The sequence below is a fragment of the Nicotiana sylvestris genome, chromosome 10, assembly GCF_000393655.2.
Source record: "Nicotiana sylvestris chromosome 10, ASM39365v2, whole genome shotgun sequence".
NCBI classification, from domain to species: Eukaryota; Viridiplantae; Streptophyta; class Magnoliopsida; order Solanales; family Solanaceae; genus Nicotiana; species Nicotiana sylvestris.
In genome coordinates, this window is record NC_091066.1 from 39,508,345 (window position 1) to 39,525,380 (window position 17,036).

Genomic DNA, 17,036 nt, shown 5'->3' on the forward strand with positions numbered 1-17,036 from the left:
AGAATGCTACTGCATCGCCCAAGATTGTACATACAGTCAACAGTTAAAGGGAATAGGCTCGAGAGCATAGCAATTACCAAAGTCGAGGCCGAATTCAATGAACAAAAAGACTTTATCAAGGATCCCGATGTCGTGAAAGCCACAAGGTCAATGGTAGAAGACCTCGACCCCGTCCAACTAGACAACAACGACCATAACAAAAAAGCTTATATCGGCCATAAACTCTCAAAACCAGGTAAATTTCATAAATTTTTAATTGACAACACCGATCTATTTGCTTTCTCCCATGCAGATATGCCAGGTATCCCGAAAGACATTGCCATACACAAGTTGAACATCGATCCACTCTACCCTTCTGTACGACAAATAAGAAGAAAATTCAATGTTGCAATCAACGAGGCCGTCCGTGATGAGATGGAAAAACTATTCGCTAACGGCTCCATCCGAGAGTCAAAATACCCCCAATGGGTCACCAACATGGTCATGGTGAAAAACAAAAATAGAAAGTGCGGATATGCGTGGATTTCATGGACCTAAACAAGGCCTGCCCGAAAGACTCCTTTCCGTTGCCTCACATCAATCAACTCATCAATGCAACGGCAGGGCACGAGTTGTTAAGTTTCTTGGACGCCTCCTCAAGTTACAACCAAAACCTTATGGAGGAGGAGGACCAGGAAAATACCACTTTCATTACCTATCAGGGGATGTACTGCTACAGAGTCATGTCATTCGGATTGAAGAACGCATGGGCAACTTATCAAAGGATGGTTACCAAGATGTTCAAGGACCAACTCGGCAAAACAATAGAAGTTTACATAGATGATATGTTGGTCAAATCAAAAAGGAAGGAAGACCACATCGACCATCTGAAGGAAGCCTTCGATATACTAAGGCGATACAGCATGAAGCTGAACCCCGAAAAGTGTGCCTTCGGCGTAACCTCAGGCAAGTTCCTCGGCTTTCTGATGTCACAAAGAGGCATCGAGGTCAACCCCGACCAGATCAAAGCCATCGAGGGAATACCCGAAGTATTGACCACAAGAAACAAGTACAAAAACTGATAGGCCGTATAGCTGCCCTGTCAAGGTTCATCTCACGATCCTCTGACATATGCCACAAATTCTTCAACGTGCTTAAAAAGGACAATGGACTCCAGTGGAATTCAGAATGCATTGAGGCCTTAAGAGAATAAAGGCATGCTCACCCTCGCCCTCGCTACTCGCCAAAGCAGAACCCAGCGAGCGCCTCCTGATATACTTGGCCGTATCAGAGGTTGCAATAAGTGTGGTGCTGGTCCGTGAAAACAAAGGTACGCAATCTCCAATCTATGACATTAGCAAAACCATGGTTGACGCCGAAACAAGGTACCCCACCTCGAAAAGTAGGCCTTGGCATTTGTCGTAGTTTCACGAAATCTTAGACCTTATTTTCAATGTCACCCCATATCGGTGGTCACGACCTTCCCCCTAAGGAGCATCCTACATAAACCCAAGTTGTCGGGGAGATTGGCCAAGTGGGCCATAGAATTGAGTGAGCACGATATAACATATCAGTTGCGAATAGCGATAAAATCATAGGTACTCGCTGACTTTGTCATCGATTTTAGTGCCAAAATAATGCCTGAGGTCTAGCAGGAAACTTCTCGTACCTCTCCCAGGTTAATCGACCTGTGGGTCCTATACACTGATGGCGCTTCCAACGCGTCAGGATCTGGATTGGGACTCATACTCGAGATCCCAATAGGCGAAGTCATCTACTAGTCCATATGGTACCCCGATATGACCAACAATGAGGCCGAGTACGAGGCCGTAATTGCAGGACTAAAGCTAGCTCTCACTACAACAATTCTATTATTAGTGACAAATTATTTTGTCACCTAAAATTCATATTTCGTCACAAAAAACTTTTTTTGACGAAAAAAAATTCGTCAATCATTCGTCCTTAAAAGCGTGTCACTAAAGGTATACAAAGACAATTTAGTGATTTTTCACTAAATAAAGTTATATTAACTACGAAATTGATTTTCGTCCGTAAATGTTTAGTATTTGTGACGAACTTATTTGTCAAAAAAAGTACAAAAAAGTTGTAGTTGATAGTACGTTTTGGTCACTAAAGAGGTCATTAATAGCGACAAAACTACTTTGTCACTAACTATTTAGTTTAATTAGTGACAATATTATTTGTCTCTAAAGTTAGATGTATTTTGTAGTTGAACAAATGTAATTTCGTCATTAAAACTACATATTATATACAAAAAGGTAGTTCGTCCCTAAATATAAAAATTAGTGACGAATTTGCTTTAATAAAATTGGCTTAAAATTTTGTAGCTAACACAATCATTTCATCACTAAAAACATCGCTTTTAATGACAAAATAAAATTGTCACTATAAATTATCATGATTAATGACAATTACAGTTGTTATAAAATACAAAGTTAATTTATAGTCAATAAGGCAGTTACAAGAAATAAAAGTATATAAGAACTTTTCATTGCTAAAAAGTCAAACAACACAAGGTATTCAAATATACATTACAATACATTTTTTTTTGTATATATACATGACCCAAAAATAACATAAAATGTCTCCAAACTATCCCTTTGCCTTCAAACTCCTACTAGTCTGTGGTTGAGTTTGATTCCTGTTGTTGGAGAACTTTATCCTTCCTATATTAAAAAAAATACAAAGGATCAAAAGAGAGAAAGAAATTAGAAAATTCTAATAGTAATCAAATTATAATTTATCAAAACAATCAAATGCAGAAGAAAAAGGTTGCACATACAATGGAAACTGGATGTTGGTAAAAATTCAACAAGATCTTAAGACTTCACTAACATAGTTTCATGTAACCATCAAATATTAGCATTAGTCTGAGATATACTAACAAGGCTACTTAATGAGTTTACTTAGTACTTATATATTAGTGTTACTAATCTAAGCTTGCAGACAACAAGAACAACTAATTATTATTCTTTTGAAAATGGTAACATTACAAGAGCATCTAATTATTTTACAAATAAGATGTTGCTCTTACATAAAAGAACCTTCATTTAGTTGAAACTGAAATATGTCAAAATTTCACAATGGCGATAATGCTTAAACAACAACAAAAAGAGAATTGACATATCTATAATCCAAAAACATCCTCTTTACCAATCAAAAAATACAGAGACACAAATCCTCAATTGGGAAATAAGCAAGCATCATTATACTGTAATCATATAAAATATTCTCCATTTTAAATTTATCATATTTTTCAAAATAACTAGTTACATTTCCAATAGTATCAAAATTTGTGACATGAAATACTAGAGAGGAAATTTTCAGGAACTAATCAGACCATAAATTTTGTAACCATGACATACAACTTGTATTATCTTTTACACATTAGAACTGAAAAATACCATAAGAGCAATGTTTGAAGTTTTTAGATGAACCAAATTCAAGAAAAAATATTCTCTATTTGAATACATGTTACATTTGTTATGGAGCAACAGAGTAAGCATTGTGAAGTGAGAACATACCTTGATTGAAGTTAGAGAAAATAGCTCCTCATTAGCATAATGCTGCATCCAATTGAATTCTAGATGCTGCTTTGATCAGCAATTTAAGGAACTACGGAAAAGTAGGATAACGTTAACAACAGTAGGGGAATACAAAGGAGATGAGTTAACAATCTAACAGTCTCACTGGGATGCAACAATAGATTTGTTGAACAAGATGCATGGTAGAGTAAGGAAAAATTAAAGTTCAAATGTAGTACTACTACAGAATGTTGATACCCTTGCATGTCCCTCTGTGGAGTAATTAAGAGTTCACCATTAAAATATTCTAGTATAAAAAGATTTTATAACCATTTTACATTTTCTCATCTCTAATTAAAGTAAATATACAATCTCCTTATTTGTTAATGACAAAAAAAATTAATCTCAACATAAGAATACATGTACTAGTGATGCATATGGAAAGAGCTACCATATATATACAAGCTACTCTGAGACTTTTCAACAGAATAATACTATATGTAGGCGCCATTCTTAAGATAAAGGGATTAGTGAATATCATTTAAGAGTTTAAGATGAAAATATGCTAAATATTATTTATACAAAAAAAGATTAAGCGGAGAGAAGGCAATTATAGTAAAGAAAATCACCTCTTCATTAGAAAAATGTATCAATAGCCAGTTAGGAAATATTAAGTCCACTTATTCAAGTGAAAATTTCAAATGTAGAAAGTTCATATTAGCACATATATCTAATAGTTAATTTTACCAGTTTAGCTCCTCACTAAGAATAAACCATAACTTATTCTGAACATCAGTATGTCCCATCATTTTAATATGCATCCAACTTCAATTATAAGGGAAAACGGAGATAGGTGCACAGTTCAAAAGTGTTCCCAAACCATCTCTTTCTACTTAGTGAATACCAAAAAGAAATAGCCTCTAGAATTAACACAGTGAAGTCCAGGATCCCAAATGAGTGCATATAAAATTTCAGTGGCAGCACATGTGTTCTAGTTTCTAGAATAGCCATGGTACTTCTTTGATGCATTTGTTGAAAAAAATCGACTTTGGCCCCTCTACCATAAAATGCTAGTTAAGCTTAACTATTCTTCACCCCACTCCACCCACCGCATCTCCCTAGAAAAGAACAAAATAGTATATGGCATAGCTGATATTAAGCTGTCAATCCAAAAGAGAAGCAAAAGATGCCTAGGCCAGAGTTTTCGTGTTATATAAAATTATTACTGTCTTAAACATATCCCAAGTCATACAGGATTACTAAAAAGGATATTTATCTGCAACGAGCTTATAGGACAAACACACAAAAACTCTAAACATAAAAGGTCATTCAATTGAAGTTATATTAAGAATCTAACCTCAATATTAGGCCCTCGCCCCTGCACATAAGATTTAACAAATTGTTAATATGTTCGATGAAAAAGAAAAAATTTAACGAATAAGTAAGAAGAAAACTTCAACAATGCAAAGTAAATCACATAAACAAGGAATGAAAGGCTTTTCATTCTAGCGCTATAACAATAAAATTCTGTTAAGCTGAGATTTGCTAAAACATACAACACCTATAAATTAGATACATACATGTCCCTAGATAAATAATTACAACTTAGAGAAAACAAAGTATAGTATAATAGACAAATTCCAAATTAAAAAGCTTTTCAACTTCAGAAATTTAATCGTCGAAGTGCTTGAAAAAGTTTAGGAAGAAACATGTCAAGAGGTATGTAGTTGGGAACGCTCAACCAAGATAAACCTAATATATTCTGGTAATTGTATTTTCTATTTTAACTGGAAATTTTTCAAATTTGACAGTAAGTCATGAAGTTATTCCGCCAGTGACAAATCATTGGAATGCGGAAGTATAAGGATCCATTGGTACCCAAAGTGTAGCAAATCTAACAAATTTTTTATAAATTTACATGAAAATTAAATTAAATCCTAACCTTGAAACAAGAGGAGAAGAAGCTTACCATTTCAAGCCCTAATTTTTGGTCGAGGGAAGGCCAGACACTCATACTTCGGTGCTTTGGTTGAAGCATATGGTGGAATTGGGAAAGGGCTTGGGACAAAAGAGGGAGAAGGATTCAACAGAAAACGAAAAAAAGAGAGGGAAGTCCTCCCGCCTCAATTTTGCATAAAATTGGGAAATTTCAATCAGCAAAACATTTTTAAGCAATAGCACTTTATGGTTGAAAAAAATAGTAGTAATACTGTTGTCAACAATATAATTTAATAATGTAACTCAAGGGAACTTTATTGATGACCTGAATAGTACTATTATTTAAAACATCTAATTCAAGAGTTCAAATTATTAGTGGGGTTCAATTTTGTACAATTTTTTTATTTTATTGTTCATTTACTCTTTTACCTCTAAATGTTTAATATATTGTTCTATATTTAATTTAAATGCATACAAATTTATGTCTTAATTTTGAAATAATAAATCATGTAAACTAATCACAGTTAGATTAGTGTATTGACTATTTTAAATTTGTGTGATTTTGAAGGTTTGATTACACGTTAAAATAATATATCAAAAATAAAATTCATCATAAATTTTCTTTTCAACGATGTTAAATATTTTCTCCTGTTAAATTCTTCGATTATAAAATTATAACTTTTGTACTTCTTAATTTATATTATTTCAATTTCATTGTTCATTTATTTGTTTTACTTTATAACTTATACTTAATATTATATATTTAATTAAAATTATTCAACTTTACATAATTCTTATATATCTAATGATCAATTAATCTAGTATAAGTTATTTATTTTCTCAAATTTATTCTTATGTTAAAATTAAATTATTATTTATTTAATTCATATTCTAGTATACTTTGCTTAATTAGGAGCATAAAACAAGTTTAAATTTGACTTTCTTCAAATTTACTTAGGTCTCGTTTGTTTGCACTTAATGGAGGTCTGAATCTTAATCATTTAGATCTCAGACATTAAGTGCGTTTGTTTTTAAAGTCTGAATCTTAATTATTCACATCTTAATCATTAAGTGTGTTTGTTTTTTTTACTTCACAACCACTTAATGGGTCTGAGTATGTCTGTATGATAAATATCTATAACAGAGACTTAATTTCATTAAGATGCTATCACATATTTATTATTAACTGCCGCCACAATCAACTACCACCAAGCCACCACCACCACCATACTCAACCTCCACCACCACCGCGCCACCATCATCCTTGATCATAGCTGCCACCATTATCGACCAACACCACCCACTATCTCCACCACTCCGACCACAATCATTCTCACCCACAATCAACACTCATCCACCTCAACTACCACAACTGACCACTTCATCACCATCAACAACCACAACCAGCACTGCCTATCATTATAACCTACCTCCACCCACCCATCACCTTCCTCTGTCACAACTACTACCACCACCCGCTATTATTAACTATCACCACCCACCACCACCATCCTCAATCGTAATCGCTACCACTACCAATCACTGCTAGCTACTAGCGTGAACCACCACCATCAACCAATTTCGGGCATACGCCCAGGTCCCATATTTTACTACGGACCTTCCGGGACCGTCAAAATACAGGTCCGGGTCCGTTTATTCAAAATGTTGACCGAAGTCAACTAAAATCAACTTTTAAAGGTAAAACTTATTATTTTCTCAAATTTCCACACAAAAGACTTTTCGAAAACGCGTCCGGACTGCGCACACAAATCAAAGGAGAAATAAAATGAAGTTTTGAAGGTCTCGGAACACCGAATTAGGTTCTATACACTTCTTATATTTTAAAAATAAATACTTGCACTCACTATGTGAAGAAAATTCTAAACAAATAAAATCATGTTAATAATATAAATTACTTATATAATATACCTAACAATTGCTCATCTAGTAAAGTAATTTTGAAATAATTTGAAGCTATAAAAAAAGGTAAAGAAAAAGAAAACTGAGAAATTTATGTATATTAATTAAATAGTATAATGTTTTTAAATACAAGTAAATACAAGTACCTTATATTTTTCAAACGCAAAAAAATATTATTACTAGTAATTGATATAGCTTAAAAAGGATATTTCTCGTTATTTTCAATTAAAAGTTTTGAAAGACATATATTTTCCCGAAAATGTCTATTTCTCTTTCTTTAATTATAAGAATCCCTAAATTCCTCCGTGTGGTTTGTCAGTTGGTCTTAATGCATCTTATGATTTTAGAAGTTTAATTAACATATGCTCATTAGATATTGAAAAAATATCAATATATATATATATATATGCAATTGAATTTGACAGCATAATAGCTAACTAAATAATTTAAGCAATCAATTGGGCGATAATATAATTAACAAGAATAATGGAGGATAAATTGTTCCTTTCTTTTTTCAATTATAAGAATATATATATATTCCTTGGTGGGTTATAAATTGGTCTTAATGCATCTCATTGAGTTTAGAAAAGCATAATTAACGTAGGCTCATTAGATATTTGGAAATATCAATGTATAAATTTGAATGATACTATAATATCTAATTAAATATTTTAGATAGTCAATTGGGTAATAATAACAAGGAACATGGAGGGATTAGTTGTCTTACTGCCTTCTCATGTTGTATAGTTGAAATCCTAGTCGATCAATTTCTTTCATTAGTGCTTTCAATTGTAGTTTATATCAATTTTCACTTTGCTAGTAAATAGTTCATCAAAAATCCTCAAAACATTCAGCACAGCTGCAAAGCCCAAGCTTGCAAGCTCTGTATAATTACTCTTTATAGGATCACAACTCCAACTTATATTAGGTTTTTTTTTAACTTTTTATTATTTAGTTATGAATCTGCTTTGTATTAGTCATATTATTCAACTACAAATTTTAAGTCGTCGCTATATAAAAATTGTACATTATGTGACAAAACTTTGTTGTCACTAAGTTGCAGATTGATTAGAGACAACAAAATGATTGTCACTAATTGTTTATACTTTTAGTGACAAAAAGTAAGGTCACTAAAAAGTATACAATTTTATGGCTAAAGATTACACCATTTAATTACAAATTTTGAATCGTCGCTATTTGACAATATATTTTTTGTGACGAAACCTTTTCGTATCCAAAGCTTAGCTAATTATAAGACAAAAAAATTTCGTCATAAATTGTGTGCAACATTGGTAACGAAACTAATTGTCATGAATAATTTTATTTTTGTGGCTAATACTACGCAATAAATGGTGCCAACTCATTTTTTGGTGGGAAACTTTTGTGGATGCAACTTTCGCCACGAAATTTTATGTTTCGTCACTAAAAGTAAGTAGCTCATGTATTTAAAGACAAAATATAATTTTTGTCACCAAAAATGAACAAACGATGACGAATTTTGTGTCGTAACTAATAATTTTGTAGCTAAATACCACATTTGTTGTAGTGTCTCAAGTACGGAGCACGACGAGTCGTCCTCCAATGCGACTCACAACTCTTTGTCAACAAACTCACAGGTCATCCTCAAGCGAGACAGTTTTAAGTACTTAGGGTCAATTATCCAGGGAGATGGGGAGATCGACGGGGATGTTACGTGCCGTATTGGGGTGAGGTGGATGAAATAGAGGTTAGCGTCTGGAGTCCTGTGTGACAAGAACGTGCCACCGAAACTCAAAGGTAAGTTCTATAATGTGGTGGTTAGATCGACCATGTTGTATGGAGCTGAGTGTTGGCCAGTCAAGAATTCACATATCCAGAAAATGAAAGTAGCAGAAATGAGAATGTTAAGATGGATGTGTGGCAACACTAGGCTGGATAAGATTCGGAATGAACATATTCGGGAGAGGGTAGGCGTGGATCCCGTGGATGACAAGATGCGGGAAGTGCGACTTAGATGGTTCGGACACGTGCAGAGGAGAAGCCTAGAGGCACCGGTTAGGAGGTGTGAGTAGTTGACTTTGGTAGGTACGAGAAGAGGCAGAATGCAACCTAAGAAGTATTGGGGCGAGGTGATCAGGCAGACATGACACGACTTCAGATTTCTGAGGACATGGCTCTTGATAGGAACAAGTGGAGGTCGAGAATTAGGGTGGTAGGCTAGGGGGTAGTTGAGAGTTCTTTCCCTCTTTGTACCGGGTAGTCTGATAGTGTTTTGGTTAGATTTGCCAGCGGTCTATGTTTGTGCTCACATTGTTGTTTTGCATAGTTTTGTGTTATTGTCCTTTCACTTATTCGTCGTTGTTATTTTCTTTTTGGTATCTTTTGTTGTTACATGCCTTTTCTTCTATTTCTTTTCTAATATTATTGTCTCTCCTGTTGAGCCAAGAGTTTGTCGGAAACAGCCACCCTACCGTTTTTGGGGTAGGGGTAAGGTCTGTGTATACTCTACTCTCCCCAAACCCCACTAGTTGGATTTTACTGGGTATGTTTTTGTTGTTACTGCCAGAATTCAAGGAATGTCAACTCAACCAGATACCTCGAGCACAAAACATCGAGGCAGATGGCCTCGCCAAGTTAGCAGCAACCAATAAAAACATTAGAAAAGAAAACGTGGTTACCCTCATCCACTCGTCAATAGACCAGCTTGAGGTATACTCTTTAAATTTTACTTGGGACTAGCACAACTATATTATAACATATTTGCAGGAGGAAATACTCCCATCAGACAAAAAAGAAGCCGAAAAGCTTCGAATGCAGGGGGCCAGATACATCATTATAAACCATGACCTATACAAAAGAATGATTGGCGGTCCTTTGGCGAAATGCCTAGGGCCAAACCAAACAAGACACGTCCTCGAGGAAGTACACGAAGGCCACTGCAGTGCCCATACTGGCAACCGAGCCCTTCTCAGATGCCTCATACGAGTAGGCTATTATTAGCCCACCATGAAGAAGGAAGCCACCGACTACATGAAGAAGTGCGAGCAGTGCCAAAAATACGACCATATGATACACCAAGCGGGTGAGCACCTCCACTAGGTCATATTGCCATGGTCATTCATCAAATGGAGAATGGACATCGTGGGACCACTCCCAGCGGGACGAGGTAATGTACGTTTCCTTTTGGTTTTAATTGACTACTTTTCCAAATTGGTAGAAGTAGGTGCATTCGCCCAAATACGCGAACAGGAAGTTATCATATTCATATGGAGGTACATCAAATGCCGCTTCGGCATCCCCAAAGAAATTAGTTGTGACAACGGACCCCAGTTCATCGGGAAAAAGATCACCGAATTCTTCGAGAAATGGCATATCAAGTGAATACTCTCCACGCCATATCACCCTGCAGGCAACGGCCAAGTCGAATCCTCTAACAAAATAATACTAAACATCATGAAGAAGAAACTCGAAGACGCCAAGGGACTATGGCCCTAACTACTACCAGAAGTGTTATGGGCATACCACACCACGCCAAAAACAAGAATAGGAGAAGCGCCATATTCACTAGTCTATGGGACTGACGCAATGATACCAGTCGAGGTTGGGGAACCAAGTTTGAGATACTCCAATAAGACGGACCAAGCAACAATGAGAACAGGAAGCAAGACCTCGACGAAGCGGAGGAGAGAAGAGACATGGCTCACATAAGAATGATAGCCCAAAAATAGCAAGCAGAACGGTATTAAAACAAAAAGGCCAAAGAAAGACCACTCAAAGTCGAGAATTATGTACTCAAGGCCAAAATACAGGTGAGTAAAGACCCAATAGAAGGTAAACTAGGAACCAATTGGGACGGTCCATACAAAGTCACGGCAGCATCAAATAAAGGATCATTCTAACTAGAAATAATGGAGGGAAAGCTACTACCAAACTATTGGAACGTCGCCCACCTCAAATACTTCAATTTCTGAGCATAGACGCCCTCCAAGTCGTACTCTTTTTCCCTCACCCGGGTTTTATCCCAATTGGGTTTTATCGGAGAGGTTTTTAATGGGACGTCTCGAAGTTCAAGTATAATTGATTGCCCCGCATATCGACTACTTCTCCAGGCCGAGCGGCGAAGGGACTAGGTAGACTGGAACTTCTCAAATGTATGTATGGAACAAATAGAAACATGTAATTTTATCCTATGAATGAAATAAACAAAGTAGTATGCAACATTTTGCACAACTCCACCAAATCATTCTACATCCTACATTCAACCTCGCTCGAATTATTTTTTGACCTTGCTCGAATTACTTTACGCTCTACTTGTCCGAATTACTCTATATTCAACCTCGCTCGAATTACTTTACATTTGACTCACTCAAATTACTTTTCATTCGACTCGCTCGAATTACTTCACTCAACTCGCTCGAATTATTTGACATTCGACCTCGCTCGAATTACTTCAAATTCGACCTCGTTTGAATCAATCAAACCTCGATCTCGTTCGAGCTAACTAATATTCGACCTCAAGTCGGTCAATGTTCGACTTCGCCAAAATCAACATTATATGCAAACGACCGAAAAATCTGGGACTTTCCCCCATAGCAAACGAGAAGACAAAGAGAACGGGAATCTGAAAATACGTAGCAAAGAGGTAATTGTTCCATTTCAATTGATGGATTACAGTACTTTTTACAAAGGGCTCGAGGATGCCCTCATAAAAACAGCAAACCAAAAAAAACTAAGTATAAAAGCTTCACGCCACATCATCCGCATCAGCATACTCATCATCATACTAAGGATCAGAGGTAAGCCCACCCACGACATCGTCATCATCGTCCCTGCCAGGTGTACTAGGGTCGTAACCACAAGCTTCACGAGCTGCACATGCCTTGACACGGACGCCCTCAAGCTCCACCTCGGAAACCTTCCCGGTAGCCTTCAAAGACTTGTACACGTCAAGTTGAGCCTCGGCATGGACCCACATTTCATACAACTCCCGCGACATACTGGGATTGGTGGAAGTATGAGATGCAGATGGTTGTGCCTGTTGTTGTGTCTTCTCGGCCCTTAGGACGACAACTTGCTCATTCAACTCGGACAACTCCGCCTCCAAACCCATGATCTTCTCCTCAAAGTTCGCCTCCTTAAGCACCAAAGCTTCAACCTCAGTAGCCTGCTCGGACTTGCAAACACGGAGGGTGCCTTCTAGGGCCGCCGCCTCTGCCGCAGCGGCCATTCTTATTTTTTCAGCTCGACCCAACTCTTCGATCTTGGCACTCAATTCATGCCTCAAGTCAACGGACCCTGCCTCCCTCTGCTCAAGTTTGACTTTAAAGATGCCACATGCGCCTGAAGGTCAGCATTCTCAGCCATCACTCCCTTGCTCACCTCGAGCTCGTCCTTCTTAGCCTTTACCGCTCCCTCAAGCACGCTACATCTGCTAATGGCCCTCAAAATCTCCTCGTCCTTCTCCCTCAGCTCCTCGTTCTTCGCCTTCAGCTCCTCGTCTTTCTACTTGAGCCCGCCACAAAGCGACAGAAACTAGTCGTCCTATTTGAGTAAGTCGACTAGTGTTCGGTGCTTAGAACGGTACTCACTGTACTTAGATGTTATCTTCTTGAAAATGGCCGTCCTTTGGTTCTCCCGCCGATCACACTCAATATCCATGATAAGGGTCTGACATGAAAAAAAAGGGAAGAGAAGAGGTCAGTGGAAGCAAGTTACACGTACGAAATGAACTAACCTAACATGGAAAAAGCAAACTTACTCGCAAGGCCATGTTGGATATACCCAATGACAGATCTGCATCTTTCAGCATCTGCAACATCCTATTCTCAAAATCCGCACACAAGGGAGCGAAGGCCGGTACCTCCTATTCTGAGTTGGCCAAACAATCGTAGTCTACGGGGATGACTGTATGCCGATCAGGTCCCTCCGTCCTTATTTCCACCCGGGTAAACCTCCCCTTAAAATCCCGTACTTCCTCGGGGTCGATGTCAGAACGGGACCCATCATCTTCTACGAGGACGATTCTATCCCTTCCATCCGTTGAAGATGAGCCGACCTCGACTATCCGAGCAGTTTCTCTCCTGTCATAGGTCGACTCGGCTGCTGACGTTCTTTCCTCTATGACAATAGCCGGCGTAGGAGTAACCTCAACGTTCAGTAAGGGGTCCGCCTCCGCATCTAAATCAATAGGCCTTTCCAACTCGGTATCAGCGATATCGGCCCTTCCAATGTCCACCCTCTGTCTTTTCCTAGGTGTCGCCTCCCCCTCGTTATGAGACGACTCATCAACTAGATGCAGGACAAGGTGATTAGTGGTCTCAGTAGATGTGATGGTTGCTCACGGGGAGGAATCACCCGACGGCGGAACTAGAGTACGACTCCCCGTGCGGACTTGGCCTATACGAACATCATTCCAGCCGACGTGACAGCTTGGCAAAATGCAAGCACTGGAGCTTTTACCTTTTTGGAAGCTTGCTGACCTAGCACCAAAGGAAGGTCGCATCAAAAGGAGATAGTGAACGGCAATAAGCTGGAAGGTAGAAATAACACTTACTGGACAAAGTTTTGGGTCCAAAGCACTTGTGGAAGGACACCCAGTCACGAATTCCCACGGTGTGAGGTAACACGCAAGCCACCCAATCTTCAATATCGAAGATGAGAGAAGGTGCACGCTTCTTAGCTGAAAATAGGGAAGCCGTGAGTGGGTCGAAAATAAAAGAAGAAGATGAAGAAAAGAGAAAATAATGAACATATGGCAAGATACTTACGATTATAGTTCCATTGCTCGGGGAACCCGGTCAGACGCCACCAGATGCTCGGTCTTGATGAAGAAGTATTTATGCTAGAACAGCCGGTTAGCCTTATCATCCATCCTGGCCACCAACCCTTTGGTCCCACGATGTTGCAAATGTATCAATGTACCTCTATAAAAACTGGGCGACAATAGATGCAGTAGATGGCAGATATTGGCCTTACAGCCAGCCAACTCTGCGTACTTTGCCAGCATCAGAAAAACTTTGTATAAATAAGGGGAGAGTTACGCCGGGCAAACGTTGTAAAAGTGGCAAAACTCCTCCGCTAATAGGGGAGAGGAAGAGAATAACCAACTAGGAATGGATAAACGTATAAAGAAAAATATTTGGGTCGGTGAACCTGTACTATGTCGCCTCCTGTCGGAACAATTTTGACGTAAGAAGGAATATGATATTTGGACTGGAGGTTAGCTATTTGACGCAACCCCGTTTCAGAAAGCTCCTGAGCAAGAGCAGGAGCAGGTTCCTTTGGGAAGTCATTTTTGACCGAAGGATTCTTAGGAACCACCTCCTCTACAGTGGGGAAGTTTTTTCCCTCCTCAACCATGGATTCCTCATCGCCGGGAGGAATGGCCACCGATAAAGGAGTGGCATCAGAGACTCCATTGTGAATATGAGGGAATTTGACATATTTCCATAGTAAAGTGTGTATAGCAAAGTCAGAGAAAAAAGATATCAACCGGGAAAGAAAGCAGGGACAGGAATTGAAGAAGCTGCAAGAAATTGGAAGTGGAGATTAGATAAGAAGATCAAAGAAGAACAATATGCATACAAAATGGGAAATGCTAAAAGTTTCAAAAATGAAGCCCCTCTCCTCTATTTATAGGGATGGATGACACCAGAATTGAGGCAAAGAGCCGTCAATGGCACTAAATTTGAAGCAACAAAAACATAGACATTGCATTGGGAATATGCATAATGATGACGTGCATGGCCATAATGTCATCCTTCGTCAGCCACACCAACCGCAGCCCCACTAACAATGCCGCCAGTTCGACCTCGGTTGATTCGATTCAATCATCATGACCAAATTTCCTCTAAACGGTTGTAGATAGAATCCGCTCATCGAGGACATCCAAGATCAAGACCTCAACAAGCGGAGGGACTAACTGTATTGGTCAAAATTTGGACTGGACTTAATAACTACAAATGGACGTGGTTAAGGATTAAGCCGACCACGGCACAATGACAAGGGGTCGCCTTAAGAAGGATTAGTGCCAAGGTCAAGTAAAGAATGTACGGAAGCAACATAGAATAAGTTTAGAATAGAAAGAAGGAATATTCCATTGGATATTCTTTCAGTTGTACTTTTTAGGGTTTCTTAGGAATATCCCCTATAAATAGGAAGAGATAAAGAACAAAAAAGGGATCTTCACTTTTCTGAGAGGAACACATTGTACAGGTTGACTACAGAGAATATACAAAGCTTGTCTTGTCCATTGATTCCATTATTCAACATATATCTTTTACTCACAAGATCCAAGAATCTCTTGTCCACCTTCATTTTATATTGTTCCCACGTTGTTGTCAGGAAGGAGAATCATACAAGTTATCTAACATTTGGGTGACAAGTTCCTTCTTATTACATTTATTGCCATTATCTACATTCATTCCAGGCTTTCTTTATTGCATTCATTGACAATTATTGAGCACTCTTAATCGACATTCAATATTATCGAACATGATCCTACATCGTTAATGCATTAAGTCTTCAGATCTAGTAGTTATTATATTTAACTAGGATTCACCCCTTATTTTCTTATTAATTCGTTTTAAAAAAAGGTTTAATACTTTTTTGGTAAAACAAATCCCCTACCCTAAGATGCAATGGGAATATTAAGTACTCGAATGTAGAAAAATAAAAATAAGGATTAGCTTAGAATAAAACCATATGTTATTTTCTTGAACCGTTAAATTTGGTTCTTCTATACCCTTCAGCTGATACACTTAAAATGAACGTGCATGCATCTAAGTAAATTCAAATTCTTAAGATTCTTCTACTTGTAATTTTAATTTGTTATTTAATTATTTAATCTATATCTATATTTATATGTATATATATATGTATCTATATTTATATCTATCTATCTATCTTTCTATCTATCTATATTATTATAAAGCATGAATAAAATGTTGATAGACGAAAATTCCATGTTGGATAAAAATGTAATATTTGAGAGACTTTAAATTTGTATTGGTCAACATTTGGACTGGACTTAGTAACTGCAACTGGACATGGTCGAGGATTAAGCCGACCACGGTACAATGGCGAGGAGTCGCCTTAAGAAGGATTAGTGTCGAGGTCAAGTAAAGAATGTACAGAAGCAACGGTAGAGTAAGTTTAGAATAGAAAGAAGAAATATTCCATTGGATATTCTTTCAGTTGTACTTTTTATGGGTTTTTAGGAATATCCCCTATAAATAGGAAGAGATAAAGAACCAAAAGGGGATCTTCACTTTTGGAATAAGAACACATTGTAAAGGTTGACTACAGAGAAGATACAAAACTTGTCTTGTCCACTGATTCCATTATTCAACATATATCTTTTACTCACAAGATCCAAGGATCTCTTGTCCACTTTCATTTTATATTGTCCCCACGTTGTTGTCAAGAGGGAGAATCATACTAGTCATCAACATTTGGGTGGTAAGTTCCTTTTTATTACATTTATTGTCATTATCTACATTCATTGCAAGCTTTGTTTATTGCATTCATTGACAATCATTGAGCACTCTTAATCAACATTCAATATTATCGGACATGATCCTACATCGTTAATGCATTAAGTCTTCAGATCTAGTAGTTATTATATTTAACTAGGATTCATCCCATGTTTTCTTATTAATTCGTTTTAAGGAAAGG

At 37.6% G+C, this 17,036-nt stretch overlaps 1 long non-coding RNA gene across 1 annotated transcript; it reads right to left on the bottom strand.

Moving 5' to 3' along the window:
• Positions 1 to 2,474: 2,474 nt before the first annotated feature.
• On the bottom strand, positions 2,475 to 5,714 carry LOC104244280 (uncharacterized). Its single transcript, XR_715467.2, has 4 exons — positions 5,494 to 5,714; positions 4,882 to 4,902; positions 3,525 to 3,615; positions 2,475 to 2,666 (listed from the first exon to the last, which is right to left on the bottom strand). It is a non-coding gene; the product is annotated as an uncharacterized lncRNA (long non-coding RNA).
• Between the last annotated feature and the right edge of the window lie 11,322 nt (positions 5,715 to 17,036).